Source organism: Dromaius novaehollandiae, chromosome W (assembly GCF_036370855.1).
Source record: "Dromaius novaehollandiae isolate bDroNov1 chromosome W, bDroNov1.hap1, whole genome shotgun sequence".
Taxonomy (NCBI): domain Eukaryota; kingdom Metazoa; phylum Chordata; class Aves; order Casuariiformes; family Dromaiidae; genus Dromaius; species Dromaius novaehollandiae.
In genome coordinates, this window is record NC_088130.1 from 30,112,207 (window position 1) to 30,126,276 (window position 14,070).

At 35.0% G+C, this 14,070-nt stretch overlaps 1 protein-coding gene across 1 annotated transcript in view; it reads left to right on the forward strand.

Moving 5' to 3' along the window:
* LOC135323485 (E3 ubiquitin-protein ligase Praja-2-like) overlaps nt 1–14,070 on the forward strand; it is a 136,101-nt gene that overhangs the window by 1,231 nt on the left and 120,800 nt on the right. The window contains exon 2 of the mRNA XM_064500781.1: nt 2,704–2,813. The gene's annotated coding sequence lies outside the window, so the exon portion shown is untranslated. The remainder of the gene's footprint in view (nt 1–2,703; nt 2,814–14,070) is intronic.

Sequence of the window (14,070 nt, forward strand, 5' to 3'; positions counted from 1 at the left end):
AATACAGGGAACAACTTGGGGAATGACAAAAAGATGGGGGTTAGCGTGGGAACAGGAAGGGACAGAAAATCCGGAACAGAGGAAGGAGAGATGAAGTAGATTAGAGGAATGAATGACACTGGAAGGGAAAGTACAATGGTGGATGACAGGTAAGAGAGAGGAAAGATGCAGGAGGGTCGCCTACAGAATCTGCAACGAAACACAGGAGCTCTGAAACAACCTTGGTGTGTGGTTTAGCAAAGAGCTGTGAACACGCTGATTTTACCTTTTCACACTTGTTCTATTCCCCCTCTAGTGGCAGATCCACATAGAAAATAAAAAGCTACTTTTCCCATTTATTATTTTGTTAGTGGCATTTAAATACTTTTGAATACAAAAATTCAACTTTGTAGCAATCTGTGTAAGATGTCATTTCTTAAGGAAAAGGAATTTAGAAGGAAATTGTATTCAAATCTACAACAAAAAAACACTAAGTTTACTAAAATGGCATTAGAATTTACTGTATGGTATTCTTAGGGTTGACTGCGAAGCCTCTGTTCATCTTTTTATGCTTTGGCTTATAGTAAATATTAATTGTATGATCAATCATATTATTTTTACTCTTTCTGTGTGGATTATTTGGCCCATTCATTGAATGGGGAACGTGGTGCCTAGAGGAAGAAAGCAGGATTGTTAACAAAGCAGCTGTCTGTTTCTCTGGTTAGAAAAGTCAGAAGCTGCTTGATGAATGAGATGAGTTCTGCAGACAGCAATGGTCAGATGGCTGAGACAACAAATGTTGCCTTAGACAATCAGATTCTGTTCTCATCTCTATTAAAGGGTGATATCAAGTCACACAAACCAAAATATCCCCAGAAAGCTGGTAGGGATTCTTTGGTTTCTGGGTTCCTGTCCTGAGACATATGTGATCTAAGCTGCAGAAATGTGCAGAACACATTTACAACTGAGGCCAATGAAAGCAATGACCTTAGACTTTCCTCACAAGGATTTTGTACAGATACAAACATTAATGTTTGTAATAAACTAAGATTTCTTAAAACACCATTAAAAACACAGGAAATTAATGATCCTATTGTCAGCTGACTGTTTGGATGGTGTATATCAAGTAATATGAGAGGTCACAACTTACGATGAGGGTAAAAGTATGCACTGAAAGTAATCACTTCAGTGCCTGCAGTCCACTGAGTGCCCTTAAAGAATCAGGGATCATGTGGAAAGTAGTATACGATCTCATACTTTAGAACTGTCTCCTAATGTATATATGTGTGAGGGGACAGTTTAAAGTTTTCTGGGCAATATCTTGACATTTTCTGAGTTTTTGTTTTTGCAACCCTTCCTATTCTTGTGATGTGAGATTTTTGCGAGATTACACTTAATATTAGATATTGTTCGATGTTATATTTACATTAGATATACTGTAGTATTCTGAAGATTAATAACTGATAAATAAGAATATATTTTCAGTGTAATGAGGGACTCCACTAATATGGTCTAATACTAAAATGTTTAATCTAGCATCAATATAATCTAGTATGAGTAGTATCTGCTTTGTTTTTCCACACTGGATGGAAAAAGAATATCAGTGCTGTGCAGTGATAAAATCAATGCAGAGTTCAGATTTGCCTGGAGATATAGTGCCAGATTCAAAAAATTTTTCTTCGAGTAGAGTTCAGATTCCTTTGTTAGATGCCTGAATTATGTTGTATAGGGGATGAGGTGAAATATTTGCTTCAGAAATATAACTCAAAAACCCAGAGCTGTTCAAGGAGCTGTCTATGACAGTCAATAGGAAACACTGAAGACAGTCCTGTGTCTAAAACCCAGGCTTTTCCCAGGCGTTAGGCATGTTAATCAGGGACTGGAAATGTGTATTTTCATCTACTCAGCCTCTGTAAGTTTGAATCCTCTCTTGAGTATAGATGTTCAGTTTATTTTTCAAAGAAATAATTAATGTTTCCATTTTTGAAGTGTGGATGACAGAAGAAATGGTAGTGCTGACCACTTTTATGACCTAGCCATGTTTACTTATGGTTATATATCCATATCTGTGTGTAAATGTAGCTATAAATAAAAACATATGTATGAATATTCTTATATATTTGTGTGTGTTCATATGCCACATATATGTCAGTATTGTGTACATGTGTATACACATACATTTTATATAGCAAAACACTTAGGTACTTGTCAGAATACACTCTTTGAACCTTTATCTTCCATTTGCCATGCCAGTAACCTATGCACTAGGATACAATATAAAAGGTGGACGTAGCAATGTTTCTAACATCCCCCTTTTTTTAATTAAGTGCATTTTTTAAAATTAACTGCATTTTGCGAGGGATGCAATCTTCTTGATATATCTTGAGAGTTATGCATGTGCTTTTTCTACCCATTTATGGTTAGGTGAGAACCTGGGTACTGAGGCTGGGACAAACCAAGGAAGTGCAGGAACAGAACTGCAGTCATATAAAGAAGATTCATCTTAAATACAGATGTGTCTTAAGCCATAGGCAGTTGCTGAGTGAATTTTTTTTAGATCTCAGTTTTGGATTTGGGCACCTAAAGTCTGCCTAAGCCCTCCTTTAGATGCCAAATTTGTTTTCTGGATCTAGCCACTAATAGCAAACAGAGGAAACTAGTTTTTCAGTAGTTATTTTCTTACTGACCAGGCTGATGGTATCTAAATTACATTTTTCACTACAGACTATGGAAACTTTATCTCTGGCTACTAAGAAACTGTGCGGTCAAGTAAATTCTGTACCGGAAAGGATCTGCCATCCAAAAAGGAAGAAAACAGTGAAAATGTTACACAGGTATAACTTTTATAACTCTCTTAACTGCATGCTAACTCATAAGAGTTTATAAAGCTGTAATTATTGTAGATAATAATATTGTAAAAAACTTCTATGGAAGTATTTACTGAAAAAGTTTATGTTTTCACACCAAGTTAACAAATATTAAATCATGAAATTAAGAGACAGTGTTTCTATTTTAAGATATATATGTGGCCTCTTTTTCTTCAGTTTGTAGAGACAAAATATTTCAGTTGGGGTAATATAAGTATATCATTATGATATAAAACCATTATCGTTGCTCTGGACAATAAGTGATTAATAGTCACTTATTTGAAAACGGTAACTAGTCTCTCATATTTTGTATGGAACATAGAAATTTGGCAACCTTTACAGTTCATCTTCAAGTAATTAACATTTCTCACCTACTTCTTAAACTAAATGTTTATATATTAACATACATCCTTATTAGCAACAGTTGCAAAGTAAGAAAAGAGGCAGTTGCTTAAAACCACAGCATGTTGTGTTTGAAGGATGCTTTTATTCCTGAGCATGTTAAGGAGGGCTAGAATATTTTTAGTTTGCCTAAGATTTTTCTTATTGGAAATGTAACTCAGTATTGGTAGTATACATTCTTAAACTGTTGTGGGTGTTCAGAAATCTTTTCTGAGGTTCTCTTTTACACTAGCTTATCTTTTTGTGTTTTATAAAAACAGGGGAAGATGGGAGGAACCTGAAATGTGTAATAATTACAGAGAGTACATTTTGATATATTTAATACACAGAAACAAAGTGCATAAGTGAGAAGAATTCACCTTTATCATAAGCTGTCTGCAAGATTTGAGATTCTTCTGACACTTCTTTGCTTTTTTCCACCAGTGTTAAAATATCTGTTCTTATAATGTAGATTTGGTAAAAATGGACATAGAGAGGGACAGTTCCTAGTCTCATTTTCTTCAGAAACTTAGCTTTCCTGAACAGGCATTCCCTCCTCCCTTCCCCATTCCAGTAACTTTTCAACCTGTGGATGAAGTAAATTACATCTGACAGGATGTAGTCTTAAAAAAAAAACCTAATTTCCGAGATGCATAATGAGAAGTGGTGGCTGGGATACAGTAGGTGGTAAAGGTGCGTGCCTAGTGACTTGTCCAAGAACATGTGTTGCTCAGAACATGTACAATTTATACTGTCTTTGCCCAAAAGGAAGCCATGGGGCAGAAGTGGAGGCACAGTGGGAAGAAAAGGTACCTAAAAAAACATAATTAGAGGAGGAAAGGAAGAGAGTGAACTGGAAATATTGTAGGGAAGAAAAGCAGGAAAAACAGAGGGGACATGGAGGGGGAACAAGATGAGATCATTGTCAAGGGAGATGTTTAGGATTTAGGAAACAAATCTGTAGAAAGCCATACTCTATTAGTTATTCATGGAGTAACTAAATTTGGTTAGAATTATTGCAAGCTTCCCTCTGCCTCTCCCTTCCCCTTCCTTTTTTTTAAATGAGAAAACCCTAACATTCCTGCCTGCCTATTTTATTTTCATTTGATGTTTTCTGAATGTCAGATCAATCACTTTTATTTAAACCCAAATGAAAAATCAACCAGGAAACAGCTTAGTAGTGCCTCATTGCCTACTATTAGTATCATGTAGAAGTACTTGCCAGTCCTTGCATTTATTGAAAGTGTAAGGCTTCCAACTGCAAAAATCGGTCACCTTTCCAAACAGGCAGGTCATTCTTTTCTAAGATATTAGTAATTACTGAAGCAAAATGAGGCTTTGCTTTCAACTCTATCAAATTTCTTTGCTTGTTTTTGCTATATATTTTATATATATATATAAATATGTATATGTTTTGAACACTGCGTTTGATCACTTGACTGAATCTAAGACTAGAATCTTACTGATTTTAAGCACATCATTAGTATGTGTTTGTATATATACATTTTAAACTTTGATGGCTTTAGAATTAGTCTGCATTGGTCTAGCAGAGATCTTGAGACACTCTATGCCAGAGGTGAGCATTGGAGAATTAGCAGTCTCTTATATGTTCTGCTGAAGTCTAGTAAGAGACATATAAATACTCATGTTTCTTTAAATTCTGCAGGTTTTTGTAAGCAGAAATGAGAAATATAGAACAGAGGTAGTAGGTTCAGTTTTGTTTGTCCTTTACATTTTTGTAATGCACATTTCTTCTTTTTTTTCCAAAATCTTTGCAAAAACTAGATTTCTTTGGAGTTTTGTCTAATCTCTTGGCATACACTTGTTAACAAGTCTGAAGTGAATTGCTGCAGAAATTTTATTTTTATGAAGTATTTATGTATCTCTGTTTTTCCCCTTATACACTGAACTAGCCTTCAGCCACTTTTAGAGAGCAGGATTTAAAATACATATTTAGAATTTCCTTCTTTATTTAACAATATATTATTTGGAGTGGAAAAAAATACTGTGTAACTTTTTATTAATATTAGGATTTTGAAACTATCTAAGCACAAGGTTTACATAGAGGCTGACAATCAGTTACTTCTGTTCTATTATCCTGATAGGCTAAGTAACTCAATCATTATATTAATCTATTATAGATTGCCCTAAACCACAAAGACATAGAATAAACCTGTGCTAAATATTTATCTATCTTGACACCTCAAAACAGCTACGCAGACCATTCTTATAGATCAAATTTGAACTATATGTGATCCTTCTCACCAGGTGTCATGCCTGACCCCTTTTTCTAGGCTTTTTCATGAACCATATATCTTAACCTGTACAAAGGATGTTTGCCATTAGCATTGCATTTTATCTTTTACTAGTGGATGGACAGTTTGCCCACTAACTGTAACAAGGCCTTTTCTTATCATAGAGCCTTGAACTGGAAAGTCCTCCTTAATCCTCCATGGACTGAGTCAAAACAGCTGGACTCCTGGGGGCAGATAGCTTCACAACAAGTGGTAATTTAAAGAGCACGGCATGACAAAAATCAGAAAGTTACATTCAAATATCTGAAAGTAAGCCAAGACAAGCCATATGTTTGTAAGTCTGGCTGAATGTGTGTGAACACACATGAAAGCATACTAAGGTTTTTACAGAGTAATAGTATGTCATTCTATAGCAAGGAACACTCAACACAAAGTTTTAAATGACAAAATATTTTTTGCTGGACAAGCCAGTTCATTAATGATGGATCTAATCGTTATACAGTGTATGAACTTATTTTTACAAAGTGAAAGAATGTCTGCTTTCTTTGTTAGATTCTGTTGGATATGTATCTTTCATTTGTGTACTGAGTCATGTATTTAATTATATGGACATTCTCTAGAAAATATAATAATAGAATAAAATACAAGAAAAAATGTACAATATGTCTGCTATACATATATTTTATTCTCAAAATAAAAGGGGATTCTTTCAATATTCACAGAGCAAAGATGGAGCACAAAGGAGAAAAAAAAGTGTCTGTTGTAAACAAGGCAGCAATAGCTTTAAGAACTGACCAGAGACTGAGCTGAGGAAAGAATATCTAAACTTCATAGAACAAAACTTTTGGGGAACTTTTCTGATGTCATTCAGCTCTCAGGAAAAATAATGATCAGAGCTAGGATTACATCTCCAAAATAGAAATAATCAGTCACCTGCACCTCTAAATGCAGGTAATAAGCATTCTCTCTAGAAAGCACAACAGAAAGGCAATATTTAATGAAGGATAAAGACTACATTATTAACTTCTGATTAGATGTTGGAATAGCAGGGAAAAAACCCACCAGATACAAAGTATTAATTTCTGCTGTGTTGAGGAAGGAAGAATTCTCAGAATTATCTGCAACTGGGAAACCATTCTGGGAATTGCAAACCTTTAAGTGCAAGCATGGTTTAAAGGGAATAAAGCAACAACTAATAGGTGGAAATAATATTCTGTATTAGCAACATCAAAGTAAAGAGCAATGTGTTGGGTACATTATAAGAAATCCATAGAAATATCAGTTTGGTTTTTTAATTAACTAATATTTAATGAAGATTAAAAAGCAAATAGTTACCAAAATGTTTATCAGAGCAGCAAGTGTCATACTTGTTAAAAATGACAGTTACAAGTGTGAAATTAGTACTATCTACTTCAGTAAGTCTGTGTCATCACTCTAAGTCTAGTAACAGATGTGTGGTATACCAAGCTTAGCTTATGTTTGTCTGTGAAATATTAACAATATAATCTTGACCATCTGACTTAGCCCCTGGAGTACAAAAATGGGTCAAATATCTCCAGTACATTTAACCTTTACATGAATATAGATGACTGTGATATGTGTCATTACTATATAGTAATTTGAAGGAGCTCAACTCCCCTACTGGATTGTGGAGTATGCTTTTTAGATGCTTCTTAAACATCTACATGGAGCATAAGCTCTTATACATGTTTTGAATCCACAACGTTTAAACCATGTGTTACAAAAGAGAAGTGGAACGTATCCACAACTCCCTCTCACATTATGCAGTAATAGGCTCAGTAGCCAAGATGGTTAGAAGTACATTTGAGACTGAGTATTTTGCTGTGCTTTGGAGCAGTGCCTTGGCATACATGTGAGTCTATAAGAATACGTTATTTCTTGGACCACCTTGGTAGAAAATAACTGCTCATTTCTGCAGAAGGTCTAGGTCTTTATTTGGAGAAAGAGATAATTCACTGTAACTTCAAATTCAAACATGCCTAAGAATGTCAGATGTTTTTAATGTCTGGTATACAAACTAATTAAATCACTGCATATATCTACAAATTTACTTTTCTTGGAATAATGTTGACAATATGGAACAAAATTTGCATATATTATGTCTATTGTTGCTTACTGCCTATTGAAAACAAAGCTTCAAACTGTGGAGTATAGTATGGAATACTTTCAGATGATATTCTCATTCTTATTTTTTCCTTTGATCTCTCTTCAGTTCACTTGAAATGTACATTGCGAAAAGAATATTGCAAGTCAACTTCACTTTGTGAGAAATACCTTTTTCTCTTGATTACTGCTTTTGACTGTAAACAGTCTATACGCAAGAAGGTTGTGAAAAATTGTCATTAATATGTGAGGCTCTGTTCAAAAGAAATACAAATTGTATGGGTAGGCCTGCGCTAAAAAGCCCATACAATTGTAAAAGGAGAGGACAAACAAAAATTGACAAAAACTAACAAACACCTCAGCAGCACAGATTTCACTGGTTACATTTCTTCAAACCAAGCTAATCCTTTTTGCCTTCCAAAATCTGCCTAAAAAAACTAGAATAGGTGCCTTTTAACCTGCCCACCTCACAAATGTGCTAACGATTGATTCTAAGTGAACAAACCAAACAGAATATTAGATTAACCAAGAGGATGGAAAGCATGTCCCCACCTGTCCCCGTACCCCCTACCCAAAGGGAGTGCTTTCTGTAGTCACTGGCTACTGCTCCAGGCTGTTTGGTGTTGAAGGAGGCAGTGGCAGCTGTAATGCTTCTTAACTGGCTCAAATTTCAACAGAAGCTTTTGTTGTAAGTGTGTGTATATGTGTGTGTGTGTGTGTGTGTGTGTGTGTGTGTGTGCAGCATAATGCAATGGACACTTAGAACAATAACATATAAAGCAGTACAGATTGTTAAAATAATACTAACAAGATAAGAATATTAAGTTGTTATATGTCAGAAAACAGAAAAAATAGACATTTCCCCGTAAAGAACCTTACAACTTCCTCCCACTGGCCCCTTTTCGTGTTTTGCTCTAGTTGCCACATCTCCCTGTCAGCAGGGAGATAACCTGCCCAACTAAAGGCTACTGTGCAGGAACATCCTTGCACAGGAACTCTGTAACCTGTTAAAGTGATAGTAAAAAAAAAAAAAAAAATCTATGGACATCTGCTACATGTTGTTACATGTTGTAGCAGGTTTGTACCACTTATCTAAGTTGTACAGAGGCACGGTATTTCATTGCCTTATTCTGCCACATCATGTCACTATCCTGAAAGAAAAACAAAGATTTTAGCAAGATTTATAAAGTTCTGATGAGGAGGGCCCCACAATTCCTGTGGGAGACACGGAAAGCAAGGATTTTGCAGCATGATGTCCTATAGTGATAGTTTCAGATTTTGTTTGAAAGCAGGAAGGGAAAGCTAGGAGGATGCAGAGAAAGAAGGGCTGTTCTGTTGGCAGCAGAACAAGTAAGATTTATTTTCCTATCAGTTCGCTCCTTATTTTTTGATTCCCTATAATTTAGTAAAGGATAAGCACCATTTTCCCCTTGCTTTGGCATTTATTAGCCTATCTTTCCCGTAGGGAACCTTAGATATTTAAATAGGAGTTAAGCTCAACCTGAAACTTCTCCATCAGAAGGGCATTCATCAGATGTCTGTCTTCTACCTCGCTGCCCATTTCCATTAATTTTGTAGGACCATAATGTCTTTGTTATTTTTGTTTTTCTGTCAGATTTGATTGATGTTTGCCAGTATATTCGAGAACTATAGAAGAGAATGATATGACATACATGAACCCTCTGATTCCAGCCTTTTATTTTTTTAAAGAATCAGGCTAAATAAAGAACTGTACTGAGATTTTTGAGAAAATATCACTCTGTGATATAAAGATCTAATAATAAGTGTAATGTATTCTGCCACCTCAGCATAGAAGACTGGAAATAACTCCTAATAAAAATGTATATTATCAAGTACTGCAACTCTCCTCAACTCCAGTGGCTTTAGACAGTTCATTATCAAATGGCATTAAACAGGAATCACTAAGTAGTTATGATAACATCCTGACATCTTGGCTTTTCTGTTGTTGATGTTGCATTTCTCTAGTCAGTGATTAATTAGCTCCTTAGCTTTTTCATCTCTTTCTTTCTCCTGTGAGGAAAAGTGTGTGAATGATGGGGAGGAAATTCTCTCTCACTCTTCTCTCTGCTGGAGGCAACAGGGAGAGGATTGGCTTCTATAGCTTTTTCCTTATGGCATGCTAACTGCATCACAGGTAATCACATGCCTGTCAACATGACTTTGTACTCCGTGACCACATTGCCAATGTCAGCAAGATACGTACAAGACTCAATTGCCACTCTCTGTAGTGATCACAGTAATACAGGTGTTGGATTTATGTACTAAAATTCACATTCCATCATTTTATTCTTGCATTTGTAAGACCTAGAGCTGATGTGCCTGTTCATGCTTATCTTCACAGAAGGAAGTAGTTTAAGTCAACAGAAGTCATTTCGTAGAGGTCACATGCTGAAGGTGTGAATCTTTGTTGCCATAATTATTAGAACCAAGATCTGATTTTCAGAAGGGAAATCATTTTTGAGGAGTTTATGTTATTTAATTTTGTGTTTCATAACTTTGTACTTTTCACTGCTAGAAGGCAATGGCAGAAATTGCAGAGCTTACTTAAGGGACAGAGAAAACGAAGATGGAACAGCTTGATAAAGTATTGTAGCAACTGAATAGGAGCATGTTAGTGTGCATATATAGATCAGATACAAGATCTCTACAAAAATTGGGGCATCTACAACATATGGGACCTCTTAATGACAGAAAATTTGGGATGATCGGGCATGGGCCCAGAACTTATCCATGATGAAAAATAAATTAAGAAATTTTTATGAGGACCTTACTTAGCACATTAATGCCAATATGTGGCAGATGGGAAGACCAATAATGGTCTTGAAGACATTGCTCAGTGAAGACTGGCAAAGAAGACTTCAGATCAGACAGGTTTTAGAAAATTGTTTGGCACAATGGTTTTAGCAGCTCATGCTTGCTGTTCTTTCAGGAAGCCTAGAAAACTCCTGCTGCCCTTTGGATGAAGTTTTGTCTGGGTATGTGTCAACTGGATAAGAAAGATTTTAACTATATGCCAAAAAAGTGCAGAACAGTGAGAGAATGTACCTTGAACAAGTGTCACAACACTTACGAGCTTTCATGAGAATACTTTGGAATGGGTTGATGATTTGTGATAGAATTACGGATGACCACTAAAAGAATATTCACACTTAGGCATTTAAACTGTAGGGCAAGAACACTGAGGCTGAGTTATGGAGGCCCATGGAGTATTTTGGTGTTTCGTGTTACATTGTGGCTATTCCTGTTTATTTAATATGCAGTTTGTGTGTGTCTTACAAATTAATGACTCCTTCTCTTTGCTATTGTTGAAATTCATTGACACCAAGACAGTGGACACATTAGTTGCCCTAGCTTGATGAAAGTATAGGACATATAATTTAGTAAATCGTAATGACAAAATATCATTAATGTATTTGTTTTTTTCTTCGTATGTTTTGTTAGGTATAAATTATACAGCAGATCATTAGCTTAGTAATCTGAGCACTTTGTGGTACATAGCATGTGGAGGTAATTTTGGAATTTCACTTTCTGGTTTTAAATCAAGATCTTTGTTAGGATTTGAAGTAGATTTAAAGTGTTACTTCAATTATATCAACACTAAACTAAAAGGTAAATATTTGAAAACTCTTCTGCAGTTAAAAATCAAGTGGCATTAGTTTCCATTTTTAGAAACCATAAACAATCTGCCACTATCCTTTACTAAATAATTTAGTAATAAATTTTCAGTTATTTTTGTAACATTAGCTAAATCTTTTCATAAATTTTTGATAAAGGACACTGGTGAATCTTGTGTGATAATGAACTAGTGGTTTTGAAGTTCTTCTCACTTAGCAAGAAGAACCTCTCTCTTTACTGTCATCACAGATGAATTGTTAGTGATACTGTCTCCAAAAACGTTTCTTAGATGAGAAAGCATAGCCTTATTGCTTTCACAGTTAAGCTGAGGCAGCAAATCTTTGGCTAGATATGTTTCTTGACAGAACAATTCTCTTTTCCTGTTTTTTAGGATACTTCCTGCTTTCTTTTTGTGTATTTTATTTCTACCAGTGTTAATGCTAACCAATATTTTAACTGATATTTAAGGACTAGTCTCTCCATCTTTACAGAATTTTAACAGGGTGAAACTTAATTAAGGTTTACTGAAATACAGCTAATACAGAGTGGGAAGTCAGGTCTTTAAGGGTGCGATTTAAGGTTACCTAAGTCTGCACTGGTGCTAACAGAATTGGTCTTACTGTTTGTTCCATTCCTGAATTCCTACTACTTGCCTTGTGCTGCAGCGCTAGAGGTCATGATGGTGCATGGTCAGACAATCAGGCAACCGATTAAGGCAGCAAAGAGAGATCTAAGGCAAAAAAAAAATCAGCCAGATAGGTTCTTGAATCTGACTGTCCTTTTGATTGCAGAAATGCTAGTACTGGCGTAAGGGAGACTACACAAATGAGAAAATTTATATTGGTTTACGCTGAATATTAAACAGCACCTTTAATTGCAAAGCACTTAAACTAGAAAGCAAAAGAGAGAAATTTATTTATAGTTTTAACCCAAAGAAGTAGTGATCTTTTGGGACCAACTTCTCCAGGCCCAATGAAGGAAACAATGTGATTATTATTTCAGACTGTTGTAATGGCTGAATATAGCACGATATTTCTGGAGTTATATTATTTCTTTCAAAGGGAGACAATACACTGGAAAGCTTCCGAAATAAGTTGAAGGAAGCTGAGTATCACATTGGATGACAGAATTGTTCTGATCACACAGGATTTATGTATGTATAGTTTAAAACTCTTCTGCCTAACTACCAGCCAAGTATAGAACTTAGTGAAACTAGTGAACCTATTTTAAAACAGCTTGAATTTTGAAATGGAAAGAATTAATCAAAATACATTTTAAAAAAAAAGAGAAAATTCTGTTAGAAGTAATAGGAACAGATTATTCCTCTTCTCACCTAGAAGTTGAAAGGCTACTTCCTGACCTTGTGTGTAGTGCAGGTATCTGAAAAGATATGTACAATATTTGTTCTGAAACTATTCAACTTCTAATAAAAAGCAATAAATCTGACAAATCTTAGGAACACTATTCTTCTAACACTGTTTTCAGTGATGTGTCAATGAAAGAACAAAAGTTTGAAATTGGATTACTGCTACCTGTTGTCATGACCTACATTAAATCTTAATGGAATTTGGTGCATGGAGCAGGCATCTTTAATTTGATGAATGGAAGAAGCTATTAAGTTCTTTTTATGAAAAAATAGCTGAATAGTAACTACCACCCAAAACACAGGCTTAAGTAGCATACACAGGACTCTACAGAGCCTCATGCTGCCTTGCCTGGGCTTTTTCTAGTACCCAAGTGATTAAACAGCCACCAAAATATTATTCTTTTAACCCAAAGGAAAAAAAAATGAAGAGAAAAAACTTTTGAGCTGGATTTCCCTGCAGATGGAATAGAGCTGCGACTAAAGCAATTTTCAATGGTTTAATTCCTCCCAAATTCTGAAAAATGACTTTGTGCATTCCTTGTAAATAAATAAAGATACTAGATTCTATCCCCTTATATCCTTGATTTCTGTTTTTAATGGAAATGAGCCAGAGGGCTTTGATGTGATTCAAAATCTAGACAAATAAAGCAGAGGTTATGATACTCATCGCTCACATTATGCATGTACTATTTTTTAACTGAAACATTACTTCTCGTTTTATCAACAGTTCAGGATGTATTGTGAAATACAATACCTTGTAAAATTAAATTGTTCTTCAGTCATGGAAATAACTTTGCATGCATCTAGAAATATTTAAAGATATATTTGTAAATGTTAGCAAAGATATGGTCAGCAGAAGGAAGTATACTGCAATAACTATGTCAGAATTAGAAATTTATACATTTAAAATATAGGTTAGAATAGCTTTACAATTACAATTTTTTGTGTTGATAATAGCAAGTGAAGCAGAAGAGATATCTTTTAGGGAATATCAACAGGTCGAAAAATGAAGTTTGAATAGATAAGATGATTATTAGTAGCCTATTATTATTATTATGGTTATTTTCCACATCTCAGTTGTTAGTCTGAACCCCTCTTTGCTCAGTAAGACTAAATGTCACAGCTGTGTTACATTTCTACAGTGAATTGTTTTAAAAATGTAATCTGACAGCTTGTCTATGGTGAAAAAAAGAAAAAAAGAAAAAAGAAAAAAAATTATTTACCCATCACAATTGACACACTTGTGCCAAACCTCAGGAGAATCAAAGATTATAGAATTCAAATAATATTTTCCATCAAAGTGTTGCCATCAACCTGGTCATTACTACAAAGATTGATCGATGAAGCTTGGCTTCTTTTAGCACAGTCTGTCTATATGCATTCAGTCCTCCAAATAATACTCATGCATTTACCAGTGAAAATAAACCTGTTCCTCAAATGAGAGTTCTGTTAATATATTTTC